Raw genomic sequence first — 12879 nt, forward strand, 5'->3', positions numbered from 1 at the left:
AGCTTAGAAACTGTCCACCACCTAAACAGTGGGACACAATCTCAGCTCCCATCTCATGTTTTTCTGATTTTCTACTACTAGACACTGCCTTGAGTGCTATATTTTATATCCCACTTTCCCACCTTCAATAAAATTCACCTGTATCACTCAAAGGATACCTAGCTGAGGCCTGATTGTAATTTTGCCAATACTTTCAGGACCTTAACAAGTTATTTCGCCAATATATGAATACGAACCATCACAGGCTTTGGTTCCATAATTTCATATATGAATTTTAATAGGATTAGGTCACAAAACACAAAAATGTACAATAATATAATGGGGAGATATATTTTGGGATTGGAAAATACAGAGGTTCACCACTGCATATCTTGGTTTAAAAAGGAACAGAGCAGGGGAGGATAATGCTTCTTTCATTTCTCACTTCTTTTCTAGTCTTAGGTATTTTCTAGAATATGTGATTCTAAAAAATGCCGATGCAGGTCAAATAAATTTGCCATGGAAAACAAGATAAAAAGCAAAGCTTCCTGCTTCTCAATACTACTTAGTATTAAAATACAGTGATGACCCTCTCTCTTCTGCAGCAATGCACACAGAATCTGTTTGACAGACCCTGTGTCAATGATGCTGTCACAGAAACACACCAGCAGGATGGATCTGTATGATTCACAGCATGACAGCCATTGCTTATCATGACATCCTGTCTGGATTAAAATCCTCCTGGGGGGCAAACATTATTGTAGAGGACAGAACACGGAGGTGGGCATATGTACTAGGTACGTAGGTTTGGGTTGTGATAGAAATCCATCTCTCTGTCCTTGGCTTTGCTCTCTCCCTGGAGCATGGCTTTTGTCACACACAGGGAGCACAAAAGTAGGTGGCACTGAGCAGCACATTTCAAACTCTGCCAATGGAGACACACTGACTGTGGGACACCCTGATTTAAGTCCAGATATCCTGAGGAGAACTCTTTAGCTTACTGTGTGCTAGTTGCTATATCCAAATCAATACACTCATCTTGTCCTCACAGGGGGCCTTGCAGCAACTGCAAAACAGCAAAGAGATGCTGGGCCTATGATCCTACTGTTCCTTGTAGCCTGACCTCCACTCCTCACCCCCCTCATGTGGTCACCAGGGAGTCCTGCAGCCTAAGGCCGGCAGCAAAAGCCTCTAACCTATAGGCCAGGTGCCCAGAGCCAAAGAGGACATACTGAATCACATCAGAATGAGAGCCCTCTGGTGGGACAGTCCACCCAAGGAAACCAGAGCTCAGAGCCTAAGAAGCGAGGATGGAAGACCAGGAATGAAGAAACAGGTGGAATCAGGAAGGGCAAAGCAGGACTGGCAAATCCTGGAAACACGCCAGGGTTCTGGAAGTTCAACGCATGTGGAATGTTGGAGCAGAGCCTAACATTTAGAGGCTAGAGCCAAGAATGAACCAACTCTGCCTTCAGCCACACCCCCACCCTGCTAGTAAACTACAAGTACACTGAGGTGGCAGGGGTGGGGGGGTTTGGGGGGGTGGGATGGAAGTCCAGGCACGTAACTGCACCTGTCCTGGTGCAGCTATATAGGTCAGTGGTGGGGAAGGAATCTGCCCTCAGCACCCTTGGTGAGGAAATGAGAAGAACATGTGCCTCTTCTGATATGTAGACCAAGTTCGCAGTACCTTAAAGGTTTGGTTGACAAATATGGAGACTTTCACAGAACATTTCCTAGATGCAGATCCAGTCACTGTTATTTATTACCCGGGAAACTGAACAAGCACATATAAAAGATAAGGGCCAGATCTCAGTAATAAAAGTTCCATAAGTACAAAATTATATTAAAATAATATATTTATTTTAATTATAATTATATGTGACTTTTTAATATATAATATATATACACTTTTTATATATAATTATATAATGTGAGTTTTTGAAGAGTTCCAATGAAGTGATTGATGTAAAACATCATGCTTTTTTTCCCCCAAGGAGACTGAATGTGTCTTATTTACAATTACTCAGAAAACAACAAAAGTGGCAGGACCTTCCTGTTCTTGGGGCACAGGTCACAGTTGGCTGAGGGATGATTTCTCATCTGTGGGAGTGGAAGTCCTTAGCAATGCTGCAGCCAGCCTTCCTGCAGCTCTGGAACCTAGAAGCTCCTCCACTAAAAGTGGAGGAATGCATGATCCCTGCCACGTTGGAGGGGGTGGTGCACTGGCCCCCCAGGCACTGAGAACCAAACTACCAGAAGGGAAAGAAGAGGGACAAGATGACAAGGCCAGTACATGAAGATCCTCAGATTTAGATCTCATTCCCAAAGCACTGGAAAACCAAGAACAGTCCAGCCTCTACCTTGCCTGAAATGTCAGATCCTCAGAGTGCTGAACTGGAGTCTCACAAGGACAATAGGGAGCAAGGGCTGCTGGGACGGCACAGGGAAAAGTTGCATGGCCCCATGGAGAGCTGCATTCCCCAAGACTGGGAAGAAGTCATGGGGGTGAGGTCCCCCTGAAGTGGCAGAGGCATGCAACCCTCTCTCACCCGGTGTCCTTGGAAGGTGCTGAGTACAAGGGTAAAGAATTGGACCACCAACGGCCATAGCCCTGAGAGAGGAGAGGGGCTCCCTGCAGCCAACCCAGAGCCACTTAGGCAGCAGTGGAACAGCTAGCAGCCACGGCATCTCCAGGTGGGAGAAACAGAGGCTGATGGGGAGGTCCACTGTGCAGGAAGAGGTACAGAACCAGAAATCACCTGAGTTTAAAAAATGTAAGAAGAGACATATATCCAAAGGAAACAAAGCCACTATCTTGAAAAGATATCTGCCCTCCTGCACTCACTGCAGTTTATATATTTATATTTTCTAAATATATTTTCTTAATATCTAAATAAATATAGAATATTTATATATTCTAAATAGCCAAGATAAGTGAAACTAAGTGCCCACTGAGGAATGAATGGATAAAGAAATTGCATATGTATGAATGTATATGTAATATACATATGTATATATAGTGGAATATTATTCAGGTATAAAAAAGGAGGAAACTCTGCCATTTGGAACAATATGGACAGACCCCTAGAGTATTATGCTAAGTAAGTCAGAAAAAGACAACTCTTTGTAGAATCTAAAAAAAAAACAAACCCACAAATATATGTGGAATCTAAAAACTACAAATTCATACATATGGAGAACATATTGATGGTTATCAGAGGTGGGCAAAATGGGTAAAGGTGGTCAAAAGGTACAAACTTCCAATTATAAGAGAAGTCCCAGGGATGTAACGTACAGCATGGTGACTCTAGTTAACAATACGGTGATGTATATTTGTAATTTGCTAAGAGAGTAAATCGTAAAAGTTCTCATCATAAGAAAAAATATTTTTAATGGTGTGAGGTGATGGATGTTAACTAAACTGTGGTAATCGTCTTGTGATATATACATACATCAAATCATCATGCTGTACACCTGGGAATAACACAATGTTATAGGTTAATTATATCTCAATAAAATTGGAGGAAATTGTTTTTTAATTAACAACTGCATTATTTCTTTGATGACTGTAATGGTGTAATCTGTACTCAATGCAAGAGGTTTTGAATAAGGAAATATCATGAGAAAAATATATATCTCTTGAATATGAAGGATACACTGTTTCTTCTATAGCAACAAATGAGCCAACAAATGGGTCTAAAGCTAGAGCTCCTTCTGGTTTTTTTGCAACAGTAATCTGGTTTTATTGAAATTATACTTCAAAATTTGTGTCATTAATGTATGTAATTATACTTAGAAAACAAAATGCAGATATATATTGTTTGTTCCAGGTTGTATATAATCATTTTTCTAAGTGATATCATGATTCATATTCTCTAATTTCCCTGACTCGATCACCATGCTAAGAAATCATAACTTTCTTAAAAGGAATTTACATACAAAGCATAAAATTCATCTCTTTTCTGTGCTCTGTCCAGTGATCCCTGCCTCTGTTCTGACCATTCTCACTTTTTACTTTTATGATTACTTAACATTTTTTTTCTAAAAAGGGTAGTTCATTTTTTAATTAATTCTAACTTTATTAATTCAACTCTCATTTTAAAGCTATGTTCACTTAGACATATATTCTTAATTTAAGAATGCCCAAGATCCACCTGAAAAAACTCTAAGACTCTAGAGTCAAAATAAAAACTGTTTTGATCATACATTACACATTACTGTAAATTTGATGGCACTGACCAAAAAAAAAAAAAAAAAAAAGAAACAAACATAACTTGTTCAGAGTGTATAATACAAATCTAAAAAGTGAAATAAATGCACCCAGCTATAAACTAAAGGTGCAGCAATAATACTAAAACATATAATGTTAAAAAATGGATCCTTTTGTCTCCTTTTCAGTGGCTTCCCCCCTAGGACTGAGAAGGAAATATCAGGTGCCAAAGGCTCATATTCCAAGGGGTGGACAAGACTGTGCAGCTCCTAGGAAGAGGGCTGGGTGGGTTAGAAAATCCCTCAGAGGCTTAGGGTGGAGTGGGGACAAGATGGGTCTAAGTAGAAGCAAGTCCCCCCTTCTCCCTCTCTCCCCACCAAGTCTGGTCAGACTGGTGTGCTCCTCCCTGGGGTAACCCAGAATCAGGTCAGATGGGGTCACTGAGTTCAGCCTCAGCTCCTAAAACACATCCAGGATCCTCAGCAGACAATTGATGCACCATAAGAAGCAACTTCTATCGTGGTGCCAGACTTTCATAATTATGGAATTTGGAAACAAATGATTGTAATTGACTTGAAGGATAAATGATATGTAAACAAATAAACATAAATATAGGAAACATTCCAAAACAGAGTGTTCCAGAATTGAAAAGACTTACAAGTTGCTCAAAGATTCCAAAACCTTTCTTCTTTCTTGTAGGAAACACCCTACTTGCAGCAACTCCCTTTTCCCATTTTCTGTGAAAGGCGTTAAAGTGGTTGGCAGGAAAAAAATGGGATATAATTATTTTTGGCAAGCAGGATAAGGTTTAAATATGCCCATTATGAAGCTATTGTGAGAGCTCTTCATTAATTTTTCATTCATTTGAAAATCTAATATAAAGTAGTGTGGCTGCTGATGGACTTAAACTTTATCAAGTTCCAGTAGAATTAATTCTTATCTGCCGTCAGTGTAAGTGAGCTGCACAGGCCCATTAAAACACTGGAGTCTGCACTTCTCTGAGCCAGCATCACCCTACTTAAAAAAAGTCAGTAAATGGGGACCTTACATTTCACATCCTATGATGAAAAGATAGATGAAAAGGTAATCATGATAAATGAAATCGTTTTTGTGGGTCTTGGTAATCATATACATTTCTTAAAATGACTTTTTTTAATTTTCCAAAAAACATATTTGTCTTTCATTCTCCTCATGGGATTTTACCAGAAAAGGAGCCTCCAAAAAATGCTGTATTACATCAGATATTTGTAGTGAGGATGAACAATGAAAACATGCTACAAACTGAGCAAACATCAAAAGTGAAAAAGCACAGAGAAAATGGACATCGGTTTATAGCTTAACTACACAAAGTTGGACAAAGATCCCAGGGCTTCAAAAGTCCTGCTTTCCTGGAGAACTCCAGGGAGCTATAATTTAATTGATAACCATGGAGTCAAGGGCAACATCCGGAGCCACAGACTCAGACATAAAACTTAGTATCAAAATTTTAAAACTTTGCCCATATGCTAATAGCCTGTCAATCTACTATGAATTAGAATAAAATTACAGGAGAGCAGATAGTATAGGGAACAGAGCACTCTGATGACCTGAAATTTTTGTTGAAGAATACCTTAAGGACACAAGTAAAAGTTTTCAGCCTTAGCAAATAGAAAATACTGAGTGCCAACTAATGTTTATTTGATGCATCAAGACCTCTCCGTACTTCAAGGAAGTCCCTAAAGATTAGCAATGCTTTTCATGAATTTTGTTAAATTAAATTACCTTTATTTTTTTATTTTATAGCAATTATTATTTTAGCAATGAGCACTGCAAAGAAAAACTCCTTTGCCACCAAGAAAACCCCTTCTGATGTTTTGAAGCAAAAATATGAATAGCATGGTTAGAAAATTCAAACTGTGAAGAGAAAGACTAAATGAGAAGGTAAGATCTCCAGTATCACCTGAATTCCAGTCTTGATACTTCCATTGGTATCTTTTGACTCCTTCCAGAAAACACCGCCAATTTTATGTCTATACATATTTCCTTTGATTTTTCCCCTTCATTTTAGAGTCACGTTTATTAAAAATTTTAAAGGAATTTTGGATCTATATTCAAGATATATGGCCCTATAATTTCCCTTTATCATAAGGCCCTTGTTAGCTTTGGTACTAAAGTTATGCTGCCTTCATAAATGCAATGGGAGGGGCATGTGGGTGGCTCAGCTGGTTAAGCATCAGACTCCTGATTTCAGCTCAAGTCATGATCTCGTGGTTTGTGAGTTCGAATCCCATGTTGGGCTCCATGCTGACCCTGCTTGTGTTCTCTCACTCCCTCTCTCTCCACCCCTTCCTTTGCCTCCCCTCTCTTTCTCTCTCAAAAAAAGTAAATAATAAGACATAAAATAAAATAAAATAAAATAAAATAAAATAAAAGCAATGGAAAATAATCCCTCTTTTTCTATTCTCTGGAAGAATTCATGTACAATGTACACAATTTCATCCTTAAGTGTTTAGTAGAATTTGCCAGTGAAGTCCTCTAGGCCTGAGGTATTTAATTATGGGGAAGGAATTTAATTATGAATTCAATTTCTTTAACCGTTAATTCAAATTTTTTATTTCTTCTTGTGTCAGTTTTGGTAGTTTGTGTTTTTCTATGCATTCCTCATCTTATGTAAATTTTCAAATGCATTGTCATGAATTTGTTGACAATATCTTTCATTGTCTTTGTAATGTCTGCAGGATCTTAAGTGATATTTCCTGGGGCACCTGGGTGGCTCAGTCAGTTAAGTGTCCGACTTCGGCTCAGGTCATGATCTCACAGTCCGTGAGTTTGAGCCCCGTGTCGGGCTCTGTGCTGACAGCTCAGAGCCTGGAGCCTGTTTCAGATTCTGTGTCTCCCTCTCTCTCTGCCCCTCCCCCGTTCATGCTCTGTCTCTCTCTGTCTCAAAAATAAATAAAAAGTTAAAAAAAATTAAGTGATATTTCCTTTTCATTTCTGATATTAGTAATTTATCCCTTTGGTTTGGTTTCTTCAACAGTCTTGCCATGGATTTATCAATTTTACGAGTTAGCAACAAACCTTCTTTGGCCTTTATTCATCCTTTTTATTGTATGTTGAAATTTTATTTGGTTACTTTCTGTACTTATCTTTACTCTTTATTATTTCTTCCTTATTAAATTTCCATTTAATTTTAAATTCTTTTCCTAAATTCTTGAGAGGAATAGGTCATTAATTTTCAGCTTTGTTTCTTCTCTCATATATACTTCCAATCCCTCTAAACACAGCATTACTTGTATCTCATTAGTTTTGATATAATCATTCAGTTCGAAATATTTTCTAATATTGATTATTATTTCTTCTTTGATCCATAGGCTATTTAGAAGTATAGTACTTAATTTCCAAGCATACACAGCTTTCTTTTTTTTAATGTTTATTTATTTTTGAGAAAGAGAGAGATAGAGTATGATGGGGAGGGACAGACAGACAGGGAGACACAGAATCTGAAGCAGATTCCAGGCTCCAAGCTGTCAGCACAGAGCCCAACACAGGGCTCGAACCCACGAACTGCAAGATCATGACCTAAGCCAAAGTCGGACACCCAACTGAGTCACCCAGGTGCCCCATATACAGAGCTTTCCTAGTTAGCTTTTGGTTATGTAGTTCTAGCTCAATTATACTGTTCTCAGAGACCACACTCTGTTCTGTTTCAAACCTTTGACATTTGGTGAAGCTTGCTTTATCGCCCTGCATATGGCCAATTTTTATAAATGTTCTAGGAACCATGTGCATTCTGCTGCTGCATTCTTTTATTGTTTCAACACTAAATGTGCATCCCAAGACACTGAAGTTTCATCTGTTCATTTTAAAAATTGTTATGACTTTTTGTCTTTTTTACTCTCAATCCTTCCCTCTTCCTTATACTTTATCTGTTGAAGGACCTCAGGCATTTCATCTGTAGTCTCCTGTATGGATTCAATGACTGTCTACTTTTGGTGCAGTTCAAAATGTGTATTTCTCAGATGAATTTCTTATAAATAAGCAATAACAACAAAAAAAATAAGCGACAGGATTTAGAGGCCTGATTGGACTCAGGTTCTTTCTCTTTGGTAAGATGACAGGTCATACTGTATTCAATCACAAGAAAGCTTGTCAAATTTGGCTGCCAATGCCCAGATTCATTAATATACTGGAAGTTGCAAAGTAATGATACTCTAATTATATTATTTCTTCCTCATTTATTAGTCTGAATTCTTTCATATGGAGATGGACCTATTTATCTACTGTGATTAAATCTTTCTCTTTATTTAGACTTCAAGAGAATACATTGGTTCTCTAGCATCATCTAGGAGTAGAAATCCACTTTTTGTAAAGATCATTATGAACTCATAGATCAAAATACATTTAATATGTTTCACTCCTCTGCAATTTTATTCCTTTTGATGAACATATTGTCCCAATTTTGGCCAGTAAAAGCTTTCCAATTGTCTTTTGTCAATGTCTCAGGTCATTTTGGTTGTTTGAAATTTGTTCTCTAATGAATTCATCTAGTAAGTTTTGATTGTATGCTGGAAATTGTGGATATGATACTGTTAGAATCTGGATTTTAGTTTCTTCCTTCAGAGAGTGAATTTAATTCTAGCAAGTAGTTGATTTAGTGGTGGATAAGCTCAATCCTTTTGAGCGTCTTTTTAAGATTTATTATGATGGGTCTAGAGCAGGGATTGGCAAACTTTTCCTCTACAGTAAATATTTTACATGTTGTGGGTCATGTATTTTCTCTGTTGAATATTTTTCTTCATTATTATTTTAAAAAATATAACACTTTAAAAATGTAAAAATAATTCTTAGCTCATGGGTTGAACAAAAGGCAAACATACCATATTTGGCCCATGAACCATAGATTGTCAAACCACGGTCTAGAGTAATCCTTACTCTAGAGCTAAGGTAGATCTACTCTGAAGCCATGATCTTTCTGGGCTGTGAGCTCAGTGCTCAGGCTGTTCAGTGATGTCTGCTCATGGTTGGAACTCCTTGCCTTATTGTGCAACTTCTGGAATCTGTTCGGCTCATTGCCCTCTAGCAGTTCTTCTCTGTCAGGGCCTGCAGAATCTCACCCTGCATATGTACAGCTAAATTATTTGGCTAAATAACTGGGGACTCTTATGAAGACTTCGGGAGCTCCTTCTATGTACAGCTCTCTTCTCTCCAATATGCTTCCCTACAAACTCCTTTTACTTTAGCAGCTCAATACTCTGGTCTCAGTCCCCCAACCTCAGTGAGACAACTGTGCTCTGCTTAGGCTCCATTTCCTTCCATTGTAGCGTGGAAAGTGCCTTAAGGCAGAAAACTAGGATGACTATAGAACTCACTTATGAATTTCTCCTTTCTGAAGGATTGTAGTTTTGCACCACTTATTATCTAATATCAGAAAACAATCGCCTCATTTATTTTGTCCAGTGTTATAACTGTTCATAGTGGGAGGATGAATTCAATTCCAGTTACCTCACCATGGTGGGCAGCAGAAGTCTCTGAGAAGGCTTTTAAAATAACGAGTTCTTTAAATTTTTGAGAGTCTTATTTGTTTTTATAAAAATTTTTTACATTTATTTATTTTTGATACAGAGAGACAGAGCACAAGTGGGGGAGGGGCAGAGAGAGAAGGAGACACAGAATTGGAAGCAGGCTCCAGGCTCCGAGCTGTCAGCACAGAGTCTGACGTGGGGCTCGAACTCACGAACCGTGAGATTATGACCTGAGCCGAAGTCAGGCGCTTAACCAACTGAGCCACCCAGGCGCCCCTTGATAGTCTTATTTGTGAGATATATACAGGTAGATGATAACATTTTAAAAACAGTGTTTCCAGCCACACACCTTTACAAATGAAATTATACTTACAGAATAGAAAACTGCTTTTGTTTTTGCTTTTCTTGATAAATGTAATAGTGAAATGTCTTTTAATAATGCAAATGGATTTCAAATCTGTTCAGAATTATTCATATTTCCACAGGATCATGGTACTGTAATTTGCAGAATCTGCTTGCCCTGTGGGATTATTTGCCCTGTGGTTAGTAGAGACAGCACTGAAAGGACACATTAGCTCAGATAACCAGAAGTATCTGATACAGATGAAGACAGAATTTTGATGCCACCAACTATAGCTACACCCTCCAGGAACTTGGCCTTTCTGAAACTCCAACCACCCACAACCTTGGGACAGCTGGAATACAAACTCCTTCATCAGCTCCATGGGCCTTGAGCCCTCCATGAGCAGCACAGTTTCAGAGTATCGTGATGGTAGAGGGAGTGCTCGATGTTGTTCCCTGCAGAGACCATGGCATGTACTTTCAGAACCAGCTTCTTTTGGGGCACCCTTCAAGGAATCTGAGATATGGGAATCCACCAAGCCACCCGAAAACACCTATAACAGGTTCATTTATGGGACATCAGTGTTCCAAAGCATACCAGCCAGTAAATTCTTATTTGGCCAATTCTCTACTAATGAATGCTGTAGTGTTAAGCCACGCAATTTGCAGTACTTTGTTACAGCAGCCCTAGGAAACCAATACCTATTCCAATGCAGTTGTTACTTTAAATGGGATTCATTACATCTATATGTCATCTCAGTGAACACTGACATCTTCATAGTATTGAATACATTGAGTATTTATCTATTATTTATGTTTTAAAAAATACGTTTTATGATTTTCTGTAGAGTTCCAGAGTTTTTATTTTCCTATAGGTTATTAATATTTCTTGTTAATTTTAGGACTAGGTATTTTACAGTTTTGCAAATATTTTTTAAAAGGATCTCCTTTTCAGGGCACCTGGTGGCTCAGTCAGTTAAGCTTCCAACTCTTGATTTCAGCTCAGGTTGTGATCTCACAGTTTATGAGATTGAGCCCTGTGTCAAGTTCCGTGCTGATGGTGTGGAGCCTATTTCGGATTCTTCTCTCTTCCTCTCTCTGACCCTCTCCTGCTCATTCTCTCTCTCTCTCTTTCTAAAAATAAATAAATAAAACTTTAAAAAAGGATCTCCTTTTCCAGTAAATGTTCTAAGGAGTTTTGTTTTCTTTTTTTAAGTTTATTTATTTATTTTGAGAGAGAGAGAGAGAGAGAGAGAGAGAGAGAGCACAAGTAGGGGAGGGGCAGAGAGAGACAGAATCCCAAGCAGGCTCTGCACTCATAGTGGGAGCTAAGGTAGATCACCCCCCCATGTGGGGCTTGAACCCACAAACTGTGAGATCATGACCTGAGCTGAAGTTGGACGCTTAGCCAACTGAGCCACCCAGGTACCTAAAGGAGTTTTCTTTTTAAATTAAGTATCACCCTGATTTCTAGCATTCTCACATTTGTCGTTCTGTTGAAATTGTACAAAACCTCTGAATCATCTTTAACCTTTCTCTTTTTCTGAATCCCATGTCCAAACTTTCAGGAAGTTATGCAGATTACCCTAAATGAAATAATTTCTCATTAGCCCCACTGCTACCCCCCATGTGATTCAAGCTACCACCATCTCTTATCTGGGTTACTATTTGTATTAATCAGTTATCCAGAGAAACTGAACCAACAGGATGTGTGTGTGTGTGTGTGTGTGTGTGTGTACACAGAGAGAGTCATTTGTGTGTATGCACATACACACACACACACACACACACACATACACAAACACACACAGGGTGGGGGTGGGGGGAGAGAGAGAGGAGGGGAGCAGGGAGATACTGTCTTGAAGAACAGGATCACATGATCATTGAGGCTTGGCAAGTCCAAAATCGGACAGGCCAGCAGGCTGGAGACCTGAGAAAGAGTTGCAGTTCAAGTCCAAAGGCAGTCTGCTGACAGAACTCTTTACTGCTCAAGGGAGGTCAATCTTTGTTCTATTAAGGCCATCAACTGATTGGATGAGTCCCACCACATTATGGAAGGGAATTTGCTTTAGACAAAGTCCATCAATTTAAATGTTACTCTCATCCAAAAATCTTTCACAGAAACATTCAGAAAAATGTTTGACCAAACATCTGGATACCTTTGGCCCAGCCAAATTGACACATAAATTAGCCATCACACCGTTATGGCCTCCTCACTGGTTTTCCTCCTTGCATGGCTCCCCTGCATTTCATCTCTACTCAGCAGTCAGATGATCCTTTGAAAAGTTAAATCAGACCATGTCACTACCTGCTTAACATTCTCCAGTGGCTCCCTGTTTTACACAAAGTCAAAGTCCTTCAGGTTACCTAAAAGGAGCTACATTTTCTTTTCTGCTCCTTTCCCCTACGGCCTCATCTTCTACTTCCTCCCATGCTCACTTGCCTCTCACCACAATGGCCTCCTGGATATTTTTAGAACCCGTCACTCCCACTCAAGGCCTTTGCACTGACTATTCCTTCTGTCTCAGATATCCACATGGCTAATTCTTTTACTTCCTCATTCCTTCACTTGGTCCAAGTATAGCCTGCTCAACGAGTCCTGCTGTCACCACCATATTTAAAATAGCAACCTCTCCCCTAATCACTCTCTCTGAGTATAGTATATCTCTTAGAGAGTATAGTATATCTGTACTATATTCCACCTGTTCCTTTTTCCCTAGCACATATCACTTTCAAACATACAACATTCTTCTTTTAATTTTATAACTCAACACCATCATTAAGATATCAACTCTCTGTCTGATCTGTTCACCGATATATCTTACATGCTCAGAATAGTGCGAG

The sequence above is a fragment of the Panthera uncia genome, assembly GCF_023721935.1.
Source record: "Panthera uncia isolate 11264 chromosome B3 unlocalized genomic scaffold, Puncia_PCG_1.0 HiC_scaffold_1, whole genome shotgun sequence".
Lineage (NCBI taxonomy): Eukaryota > Metazoa > Chordata > Mammalia > Carnivora > Felidae > Panthera > Panthera uncia.